Source organism: Ovis canadensis, chromosome 9 (genome assembly GCF_042477335.2).
Source record: "Ovis canadensis isolate MfBH-ARS-UI-01 breed Bighorn chromosome 9, ARS-UI_OviCan_v2, whole genome shotgun sequence".
In the NCBI taxonomy this organism is placed as follows: Eukaryota; Metazoa; Chordata; class Mammalia; order Artiodactyla; family Bovidae; genus Ovis; species Ovis canadensis.
In genome coordinates this window covers 16938097-16950241 of record NC_091253.1, presented here as the reverse complement: position 1 = coordinate 16950241, position 12145 = coordinate 16938097, and the positions used below count along the sequence as shown (strand labels likewise).

General features: G+C 36.8%; 1 pseudogene; it reads left to right on the top strand.

Moving 5' to 3' along the window:
• Nucleotides 1-303: 303 nt before the first annotated feature.
• Nucleotides 304-12145, top strand: part of LOC138446272 (solute carrier family 25 member 36-like) — a 96020-nt pseudogene continuing 84178 nt past the window's right edge.

Genomic DNA, 12145 nt, shown 5'->3' with positions numbered 1-12145 from the left:
AAATATAATTTTTGATTTCCTTTGTTTGCTGGTCAATCTACTGTACTTTATTTTTGTTGGACTGTTTTCACTTTGCTCGTGGGTGTATATGTATATTCCATTATTTTAATTATTATTAAAATAAATTATTATTTTCCTCCTGGGTAAAGGAGACTTCAAACACAATAAGTTAGAAAGAAAAATGATGAAAAGACAGAGAAATACTACACAAATGAAGGAAAGATAAGAAATATAAAAGTTGAAATAAATTAAGAGGAAATAGGCAAACTATCTGAAAAATAATACAGAATAATGATAGTAAAGATGATCAGAAACCTTGAAAACAGAATTGAGAAAATGCAAGAATCAATTAACAAAGACCTTGAAGAGTTAAATAATAAACTTACAGAGACAAGCAACACAATTACTGAAATTAAAAATGCTCTAGAGGAAATTAATAGCAGAATATTTGAAACAGAAGAATGTATCAGTGAGCTTGAAGACAAAATGGTGAAAATAACTTCTGAAGAGCAGAAACAAGTAAAAAGAATGAAAAGAACTGAGAATAGTCTCATATCTCTGGGACAACATCAAATGCACCAACATTCGAATTACTGGAGTCCCAGAAGAAGAGAAAAATAAAGGGAACGAGAAAAATTTCGAAGAGACTATAGTTGAAAACGTCTCCAATGTGGAAAAGGAAATAGTCAGTCAAGTTCAAGAGGTGCAAAGATTCCCATACAGGATAAATCCAAGGGAAAACACACCAAGACACATATTAATCAAACTAACAAAGACTAAACAAAAGGAAAGAATATTAAAAGCAGCAAGGGAAAACCAACAAGTAACATACAAGGGAAACCCCGTGTGTTTAACAACTGATCTTTCAAGAGAAACCCTGCAGGCCAGAAGGGATTGGTGGGATATATTTAAAGTACTGAAAAGGAAAACCTGCAACTGAGATTACTGTACCCAGCAAGGAACTCATTCAAATTTGATGGATAAATAAAAAAATTTTCAGACTAACAAAATTTAAGATAATTCAATACCACCAAATGAGCTTTAGAACAAATGTTAAAGCAACTTATCTAGTTAAGAAATACAAGAGAAGAAAGCAATCTACAAAAACAACCCCAAAGAATTTAAAATATGGCAATATGAATATATATATCAAAAATTGCTTTAAATGTAAACAGATTAAATGCTTCAATCAAAAGACACAAGCAGGCTGAATGGATAAAAAAACAAGACATATATGTATGGTGTCTACAAGAAACCTACTTCAAACCTAAACACAGTTATAGACTGAAAGTGAGAGGATGGAAAAATATATTCCATACAAATGGGAAGCAAAAGAAGCTGGAGTAGAAATCCTCATATCAGGCAAAATAGACTTCAAATAAAGAAGATTAAAAGAGATACGAAATGACACTACATAATGATCAAAGGATCAATCCAAGAGGAAGACAAAATAATTGCAAATATCTAGGCATCCTACATAGGAGCACCTCAATCATAAGACAAACACTAACAGACATAAAAGGAGAAATTGACAGTAACACATTAAGAGTAGTAGACTTTAACATCCCACTCACACCAGTCACCAAAACAGAAAATTAATCAGGAAACACAAGCCTTAAATGATACATTAGAAAAGAAGAATCTCATTGATATCTTCAGGACATTCCATCCTAATACAGAAGACTATATCTTCTTCTCAAATGCTCATGGGACATTCTCCAGAACAGACCACATCTTGGGTCACAAAGCAAGCCTCAGTAAATTTAAGAAAATTAAAATCATATCAAGCATCTTCTGCAAACACAACTCTATGCAGTTAGATATCAATTACAAGAAAAAGAAAAGAAAAAAAAAACAGTAAAAAACACAAACACATGGAGATTAAATAACATGTTTCTAAACAACCAACAGGTACTGAATAAATCAAAGGAGAAATCAAAAATTTCTAGAAACAAATGACAATGAAAACGTGATGACTCAAAACCTATGGGATTAAGTACTGCAGCAAAAGCAGTTCTAAGAGAGAAGTTAATAGCAATGCAGTCTTACCTCAATAAACAAGAAAAACATTGAATAGACAACCTAAACTTGGCCCTAAACAACTGGCAAAAGAAGAACAAGAAAAAAAAATTAGTAGGAGGAAAAAAAATCATAAAAATCAAAGCAGAAATAAGTGAAAAATGAAAGAAACAATAGTAAAGATTAATAAAACTAAAAGCTGGTCTTTGCGAGATAAACAAAATTGACAAACATTTAGCCAGACTCATCAAGAAAAAAAGAGAACAATCAAAACCACAAAATTAAAAGTGCAAAGATAGAGGTTACAACAGATGATGATGAAATACAAAGGATCATAAGAGACCATTATGAACAACTATGTGGCAACAAAACGGAAAAAGAAACAAAACAAACAAACAAACAAAAAAAAAAAGGAAGAAATGGACAGATTCTTAAAAAGTTCGATCTTCCAAACTGAAACATGAAGACATACAAATTGTGAGCAACCCAATTACAAGCACTGAAATTGAGGCTATGGTCAAAAATCTCCCAAAAAACAAAAGCCCAGGACCAGATGGCTTCTAAGGAGAATTCTATCAAACATTTAGAAAAGAGCTAAGGCCTATCTTTCTTTCTTTCTTTCTTTTATAACATTATTTATTTATTTAATTTTACTTTACAATACTGTATTGGTTTTGCCATACATCAACTTGAATCTGCTACAGGTGTACATGCGTTCCCAATCCTGAATCCCCCTCCCACCTGTCTCTCCATACCATCTCTCTGGGTCATCCCAGTGCACCAGCCCCAAGCATCCTGTATCCTGTATTGAACCTAGACTGGTGATTCGTTTCTTACATGATAGTATACATGTTTCAATGCCATTCTCTCAAATCATCCCACCCTCTCCATCTCCCACAGGGTCCAAAAGTCTGTTCTATACATCTGTGTCTCTTTTCCTGTCTCGCATACAGGGTTATCGTTACCATCTTTCTAAATTCCATATATATGTGTTAGTATACTGTGTTGGCGTGTTTTTTTTTTTTTTTTTTTCTGGCTTACTTCACTCTGTATAATCGGCTCCAGTTTCATCCACCTCATTAGAACTGATTCAAATGTATTCTTCTTAATGGCTGAGTAATACTCCATTGTGTATATGTACCACAGCTTTCTTATCCATTCGTCTGCTGGTGGACATCTAGGTTGCTTCCATGTCCTGGCTATTATAAACAGTGCTGCAATGAACAGTGGGGTACACGTGTATCTTTCAATTCTGGTTTCCTCAGTGTATATGCACAGCAGTGGGGTTGCTGAGTCATAAGGCAGTTCTATTTCCAGTTTTTTAAGGAATCTCTGCACTGTTCTCCATAGTGGCTGTACTAGTTTGCATTCCCACCAACAGTGTAAGAGGGTTCCCTTTTCTCCACACCCTCTCCAGCATTTATTGCTTGTAGACTTGTGGATCATAGCCATTCTGACTGGTGTGAAATGGTACCTCATTGTGGTCTTGATTTGCATTTTTCAAATTGCCAAGGAAGGAACACTTCCAAACTCATTACAAGGCCACAATCACTCTGAAACCAAAACTAGACAAAGACAACACAAAAAAGAAAGCTACAGCTGAATATCACTGATGAACATAGGTGCAAAAATCCTCAACAAAATTTTAGCAAACAGAATTCAGTGATATTCATATCCACTGAATCAGTGATGCCATCCAACCATCTCATCCTCTGTCGTCCCCTCCTCCTCCCGCCCTCAACTTTTCCCAGAATCAGGGTATTTTTAAATGAGTCAGCTGTCCACATCAGGTGGCCAAAGTATTGGAGTTTCAGCTTCAACATCAGTCCTTCCAATGAGCACTCAGGACTGAACTCCTTTAGGATGCACCTCAACATAGTAAAGACCATATATGGTAAGCCTACAGCAAACATTATTTTCAATGGTGAAAAACAGAAAGCATTCCCTCTGAGATCAAGAACAAGACAAGGGTGTCCACTTTTACCACTTTTATTCAGTGTAGTTCTGGAAGTCTTAGATACAGCAATCAAAGAAGACAAAGAAATAAAATGAATCTAGATTTAAAAAGAAGTAAAGCTCTTACTGTTTGCAGATGACATGATTCTGTACATAGAAAAACCTGAAGATAGTATCAGAAAATTATTAGAGGTAATCAGTGAATTTAGGAAAGTTTCAGAATACAAAATCAATACACAGAAATCACTTGCATTTCTATATACTAACAGTGAAATATCAGAAAGATCAGTTAAACTAATCACATCATCTTTCAACAACAAAAAATAATAATAATAAAATTTCTAGGAATTAAATTACCTAAGGAGACAAAAAAAAAACTGTACACAGAAAATTATAAGACATTAATGAAAGAAATCAAAGATAGCATAAACAGATGGAGAGATATTCCATGTTCTTGGGCAGGAAGAATCAATATCGTGAGAATGACTATACTACCAAATGCAATTCTACAGATTCAATGTGATCCCTATCAAATTACAATGGCATTTTTCACAGAATGAGAACAAAAAATATTCACAATTCAAATGGAAACACAAAAGACCCAAATAGCCAAAACAGTCCTGAGAAAGAAAAACGGAGCTGGAGGAATCAACCTTCCTGACTCAGATTATACTACAAAGCTATAGTCATCAAGAGAATATTGTGCTGGCAAAAAAACAAACAAACAAACAAACATAAATATAGACCAATGGAACAAGGTAGAAAGCCCAGAAGAAAACCCTTGTACCTATGGGTTGCTCATTTTTACAAATGAGCCAAGAATATACAATGGGGCAAAGACATCCTCTTCAATTTATTGTACTAGGAATACTGGACAGCTGGGTGTAAAAGAATGAATTTGAAACACTTCTTAATGCCATACACAAAGATGAATTTAAAATGAATCAAAGACCTAAATATAAGACCAGAAACTATAAAGCTCTTAGAGGAAAACATAGACAGAACACTTGATGACATAAATCAAGGCAAGATCCTCTGTGACTCACCTCCTATAATAGTGGGGGAAAAATAATTAAACATGTGGAGCCTGATTAAACTTAAAAACTATTGCACAGCAAAGGAAACTATAAGTGAGGTGAAAAGACAACCCTCAGAATGGGAGAAAGTAGTGGCAAATGAAACAACTGATATAAGATTAATTTCCAAAACATACAAGAAGCTCATACAATTCAATACCAGAAAAACAAACAACTTAATCAAAATATGGGAAAAAAAGACCTAAAAGACATTTCTGAAAAATACATACAGACCGCTAACAAACACATGAAAAGGTATTCAACATCACTTATTATTAGAGAAATGTAAATCAAAACCTCAAGGAGATATCACCTCACACCAGTCAAAATGGCCATCATCAAAAAGTCTACAAACAATAAGTGCTGGAACACTCTTTCACTGTTGGTGACAATGTAAATTGATACAGCCATTGTAGAAGATGGTATGGAGACTGTTTAAAAAACTAGAAATAAAACCAGCATATGACCCAGCAGCCCCACTCCTAGGCATATACCCTGAGGAAACCAAAATTGAAAAAGACACCTGCATCCCATTGTTCGTTGCAGCACTATTTGCAATGCTAGGACACAGAAGCAACCTAGATGTCAATTGACAGATGAATGAATAAGGAATGTGTGCTGCATATACACAATGGAATACTACTCAGCCATAAAAAGGGACACATTTGGGTCAGTTCTAGTGAGGCGGATGAGCCTAGAGCCTATTGTCCAGAGTGAAGTAAGTCAGAAAGAGCAAGACAAATACCGTATGCCAATGCATATATGTGAAATCTAGAAAAATGGTACTGAAGAAATTATTTGCAGGGCAGCAATGAAGAAACAGACACAGAAAATAGACTTTTGGACTTGGGAGAAGGGAGGAGTGGGTGAGATGTATGGAGAGAGTAATGTGGAAACTTACATTACCATATGTAAAATAGATAGCCAATGGGAATTTTCTGTATGTCTTGGGAAACTCAAAAGGACTCTGTATCCACCTGGAAGGGTGGGATGGGGAGGGAGATGGGAGGGAGGTTAAGAAATGAGGAGATATATGATTACTTACCACTCATTCATGTTGAGGTTTGACAGAAAACCACAAAATTCTGTAAAGGAATTTTCTTTCAATTAAAAAAAAAGCTGTTTGAAATAGTAAATGAATAAATAGCAGAGAATATCAACAAAATTGAGAACTAGTTTTTAAAATTATGATGAAATTGATAAGCACATAAGAAAAAAAAATCAAGGAAAAAGAGAATTATAAATTACCTGATTAAGAATAGGAAAGATTTCACCACATGACCTATAATTATTACATTAATAATAGCAGTATATGATAAATATGGTAACCAATTTGAAACTTAGATGAAATAGAATATTTATGACACAGGATTTAAAAGATGACAACAAAATCATAAAAAACCTAAACCTATTAGATATGACAACATTCACTAAAAATCTTAACTCCTCACACATATACACATACTCCACATAGATACACTCAAGCACACACACTTTCATTCACTCTATACCCAGATAATTTACTGGTAATTACTTCAATCATTTATTGAAAAAAAAAAGTCAGAATTACACAATCTTTTTCAAAATAAAATTTGTATTAAACAATTGCTAACTCATTCTATGAAGTCAGTTAAATCTTGATACCACGCCAGAAAACACATCATTTTCATGTAAAAGAAAAGTTAATATGGTTATAAAAATCAGCGCAAAATATTTAAGAAGTATTTACAAATTGAATTCATCGATAAATTAGAGAAATATTTTTTTTTACCAAGTACAATAAACTTCATCTAAATTCAAAATTTATGCTAAACATTATTATAAACACAGTGAATAGAGAAGCCATAGTCTAGGAGAATAAATTTACAATAGTAGAGTTGACAAGGATAATTTACCCCCAAAAATTTAAATGTTTAAATTTATCTATGTATTATCCATTTATTTATCTTCTTTGGTATTTCAATAATAAATGACAAGAAAAGCATACAAAAATATGGGCAAAATATTGCACAGACAATTCACAAAAAAAGACATTCAAATGACCAATAAGCATATGAAAAGATGAAAAAACAAAAATCTGTTATTTTGTGTCAGCTAATGGAATGAGAAAAAAAATATATTTGCCTTTGCTAGGATCATTCTTCTAGTGAGGTTACATAGTCTTAAATCATATCATATATCAGGGGCGGCGGCCAAGAGGAACAACAACACGTCCAAGGAGTGGCGGCTGTGCGGATGCAAGAGGGCCGAGAAGAGCTACTCCACTTTCAATGTCAGGAGGGAAGACCTCATCCAAGCTAAGGAGCAGTGGCTGTGCTTTGCTGGAGAGCCGTGAAGAGATATCCCACAACCAAGGTAAGAGAAACCCAAGTAAGACTGTAGGTGTTGTGAGAGGGCATCAGAGGGCAGAGACACTGAAATCATAATCACAGAAAACTAGCCAATCTGATCACAGGGACAAAAGCCTTGTCTAACTCAATGAAACTAAGCCATGCCATGTGGGGCCACCCAAGGACAAGTCATGGTGGAGAGGTCTGACAGAACGTGGTCCACTGGAGAAGGGAATGGCAAACCACTCCATTGTTCTTTCCTTGAGAACCCTGTGAACAGTATGAAAAGGCAAAATGATAGAATGCTGAAAGAGGAACTCCCCAGGTTGGTAGGTACCCAATATGCTACAGGGGATCAGTGGAGACATAACTCCAGAAAGAATGAAGGGATGGAGCCAAAGCAAGAATACCCAGTTGTGGATATGACTGGTAATAGAAGCAAGGTCTGATGTTGTAAAGACAAATATTGCATAGGAACCTGGATTCTTAGGTCCATGAATCAAGGCAAATTGGAAGTGGTCAAACAGGAGATAGCAAGAGTGAATGCCAACATTCTAGGAACCAGCAAAATAAAAAGGACTGTAATGGATGAATTTAACTCAGATGACTATTGTGTGTACAGTCAGGAATCCCTTAGAAGAAATGAAGTAGCCATCATGGTCAACAAAAGAGTCCGAAATGCAGTACTTCGATGCAATCTCAAAAATGACAGAATGATCTCTGTTTGTTTTCAAGGCAAACCATTCAATATCACGGTAATCCAGCCTATGCTCCAATCAGCAACGCTGAAGAAGCTGAAGTTGAGCGATTCTATGAAGACCTACAAAACCGTTTAGAACTAACACCCAAAAAAGATGTCCTTTTCATTATAGGGTACTGGAATGCAAAAGAAGGAAGTCAAGAAAAACCTGGAGTAACAGGTAAATTTAGTCTTGGAATACAGAATGAAGCAGGGCAAAGGCTAATAGAACTTTTTAAAGAGAACACACTGGTAATAGAAAACACCCTCTTCCAACAAAACAAGAGAAGACTCTACACATGGACATCATGAGATGATCAACACTGAAATCAGATTGATTACATTCTTTGCAGCCAAAGATGGAGAAGCTCTATACAGCCAGCAAAAAACAAGACTGGGAACTGACTGTGGCTCAGATCATGATCTACTTATTGCCAAATTCAGACTTAAATTGAAGACAGTAGGGAAAACCACAAGATCAATCAGTCCAGTTCAGTTCAGTTGCTCAGTTGTGTCCGACTCTTTGCGACCCCATGAACTGCAGCATGCCAGGCCTCCCTGTCCATCACCAACTCCTGGAGTTCACTCAGACTCATGTCCATCGAGTCAGTGATGCCAATAAGCCATCTCATCCTCTGTTGTCCCCGTCTCCTCCTGCCCCCAATCCCTTCCAGCATCAGAGTCTTTCCTAATGAGTCAACTCTTCGCATGAAGTAGCTGAAGTACTGTAGTTTCAGCTTTAGCATCATTCCTTCCAAAGTAATCCCACGGCTGATCGCCTTCAGAATGGACTTGTTGGATCTCCTTGCAGTCCAAAGGACTCTCATTCAGGTATGACTAAATCAAATTCCTTACGATTATACAATTGAGGTGAGAAATATATTTAAGGAACTAGATCAGTTAGACAGAGTAATTGATGAACTATGGACGGAGGTTTGTGACATTGTACAGGACACAGGGATGAACACCATCCCCATGGAAAAGAAATGAAAAAAGAAAAATTACTGTCTGAGGAGGCCTTACAAATAGCTGTGAAGAGAAGAGAAGCAAAAAGCAAAGGAGAAAAGGAAAGCTATATTCATTTGAATGCAGAGTTCCAAAGAATAGCAAGGAGAGATAAGAAAGCCTATCTCAGCAATCACTGCAAAGAAATAGAGGAAAACAACAGAATGAGAAAGACTAGAGATCTCTTCAAAAAAAATTAGAGATAGCAAGGGAATATTTCATGCAAAAATGGGCCCGATAAAGGACAGAAATAGTATGGACCTAACAGAAGCAGATGATATTAAAATGAGGTGGCAAGAATACACAGAAGAACTGTACAAAATGGATCTTCATGAGGTAGATAATCACGATGGTGTGTTCACTCATTTAGAGCCAGAAATCCAGGAATATCAAGTCAAGTGGGCTTAGAAAGCATCACTACGAACAAAGCTAGTGAACAAAGCTAGTGGATGGTGATGGAATTCCAGTTGAGCTATTGCAAATCCTGAAAGATGATGCTGTGATAGTGCTGCATTCAATATGCCAGCAAATTTGGAAAATTCAGCAGTGGCCACAGGACAGGAAAAGGTCAGTTTTCATTCCAATCCCAAAGAAAGGCAATGCCAAAGAATGCTCAAACTATCGCACTATTGCATTTATCTCACATGCTAGTAAAGTAATCCTCAATATTCTCCAAGTCAGGCTTCAGCAATAGGTGAAATGTGAATTCCAGATGTTCAATCTGGTTTTAGAAAAGGGAGTAGAACCAGAGATCAAATTGCCACCATTTGCTGGATCATCAAAAAAGCAAGAGAGTTCCAGAAAAAAACATCTATTCCTGCTTTATTGACTATGCCAAAGCCTTTGACTGTGTGGATCACAATAAACTGGAAAAGTCTGAGAGAGATGGGAATACAAGACCACCTGACCTGCCTCTTGAGGAACCTACATACAGGTCAGGAAGCAACAGTTAGAACTGGACATGGAACAACAGACTGGTTCCATATAGGAAAAGTAATAGGTTAAGGCTGCAAATTGTCACCCAGCTTATTTAACTTAAACTCAGAGTACATCATGCAAAACGCTGGGCTAGAGGAAGCACAAGCTGGAATCAAGATTACCAGGAGAAATATAAGTAACCTCAGAAATGCAGATGACACTATGCTTATGTCAGAAACTGAAGAAGAACTAAAAAGCCTCTTGATGAAAGTGAAAGTGGAGAGTGAAAAAGTTGGCTTAAAGCTCAACATTCAGAAAACTAAGATTATGGCACCTGGTCCCATCACTTCATGGGAAATAGATGGGGAATATATAAAAGTCTGACACTGTTTCCACTGTTTCCATATATATATATATATATATATATATATATATATGTATATGTATGTATGTATATGTATATATTTTGTTCCAAAATCACTGCAGATGGTGACCGCAGCCATTAAATTAAAAGACTCTTACTCTTTGGAAGGCAAGTTATGACCAACCTTGATAGCATATTAAAAAGCAGAGATCTTACTTTGCCAACAATTGTCCATCTAGTAAAGACGACGGTTTTTCCAGTAGGCACGTATGGATGTGAGAGTTGGACTGTGAAGAAAGCTGAGCACCAAGGAATTGATGCTTTTGAACTTTGGTGCTGCAGAAGACTCTTGAGAGTCCCTTGGACTGCAAAGAGATCCAACCAGTTCATCCTAAAGGAGATCAGTCTTAGGTGTTCTTTGGAAGGACTGATGCTGAGTCTGAAACCCCAATACTTTGGCCACCTCATGCGAAGAGTTGACTCATTGGAAAAGACTCTGATGATGGGAGGGACTGGGGGCAGGAGGAGAAGGATATGACAGAGAATGAGATGGCTGGATGGCATCACTGACTCGATGCACATGAGTTTGGGTGTATTCTAGGAGCTGGTGATGGACAGGGAACCCTGGCATGCTTCGATTCATGGGGTCACAAAGAGTCAGACATGACTGAGCGAGCTAACTGAACTGATATAAGATTATACCACTAATTTATATTTGCTATAATAAAAATGAAAATAAACCCTAGGATATATCATTCTTTCCTTCAAAAAGGTTTTTAAAAATCTGACAATTCAAGGTTGCTGAGAAATAACACAGACCTAAACAAATTTTTTCAGTTGCATTCAGTTGCTCAGTCGTGTCTGACTCTTTGTGATCCCCTGAATTGCAGTACACCAGGCCTCCCTGTCCATCATCAACTCCGGAGTCCTCTCAGACTCACGTCCATTGAGTCAGTGATGCCATCCAGCCATCTCATCCTCTGTCGTCTCCTTTTACTCCTGCTCCCAATTCCTCCCATCATCAGAGTCTTTTCCAAAGAGTCAACTCTTCGCATGAGGTGGCCAAAGTATTGGAGTTTCAGCCTCAGCATCATTCCTTCCAAAGAAATCCCAGGGCTGATCTCCTTCAGAATGGACTGGTTGGATTTCCTTGCAATTCAAGGGACTCTCAAGAGTCTTCTCCAACACCACAGTACAAAAGGATCAATTATTCGGCACTCGGCCTTCTTCACAGTCCAACTCACATCCATACATGACCACTGGAAAAACCATAGCCTTGACTAGACGGACCTTTATTCTCAAAGTAATGTCTCTGCTTTTCAATATGCTATCTAGATTGGTCATAACTTTTCTTCCAAGGAGTAAGTGTAGTTTAATTTCATAGCTGCAATCACCATCTGCAGTGATTCTGGAGCCCCCCAAAATAAAGTCTGACACTGTATCCACTGTTCCCATCTATTTCCCAAGAAGTGAAAGGACCGGATGGCATGATCTTCGTTTTCTGAATGTTGAGTTTTAAGCCAACTTTTTCCACTCTCCACTTTCACTTTCATCAAGAGGCTTTTTAGTTCCTCTTCACTTTCTGCCATAAGGGTGGTGTTGTCTGCATTTCTGAGGTTATTGATATTTCTCCAAGCAGTCTTGATTCCAGCTTGTGTTTCTTCCAGTCCAGCATTTCTGATGATATACTCTGCATATAAGTTAAATAAGCAGGGTGACAATACACAGCCTTGACGTA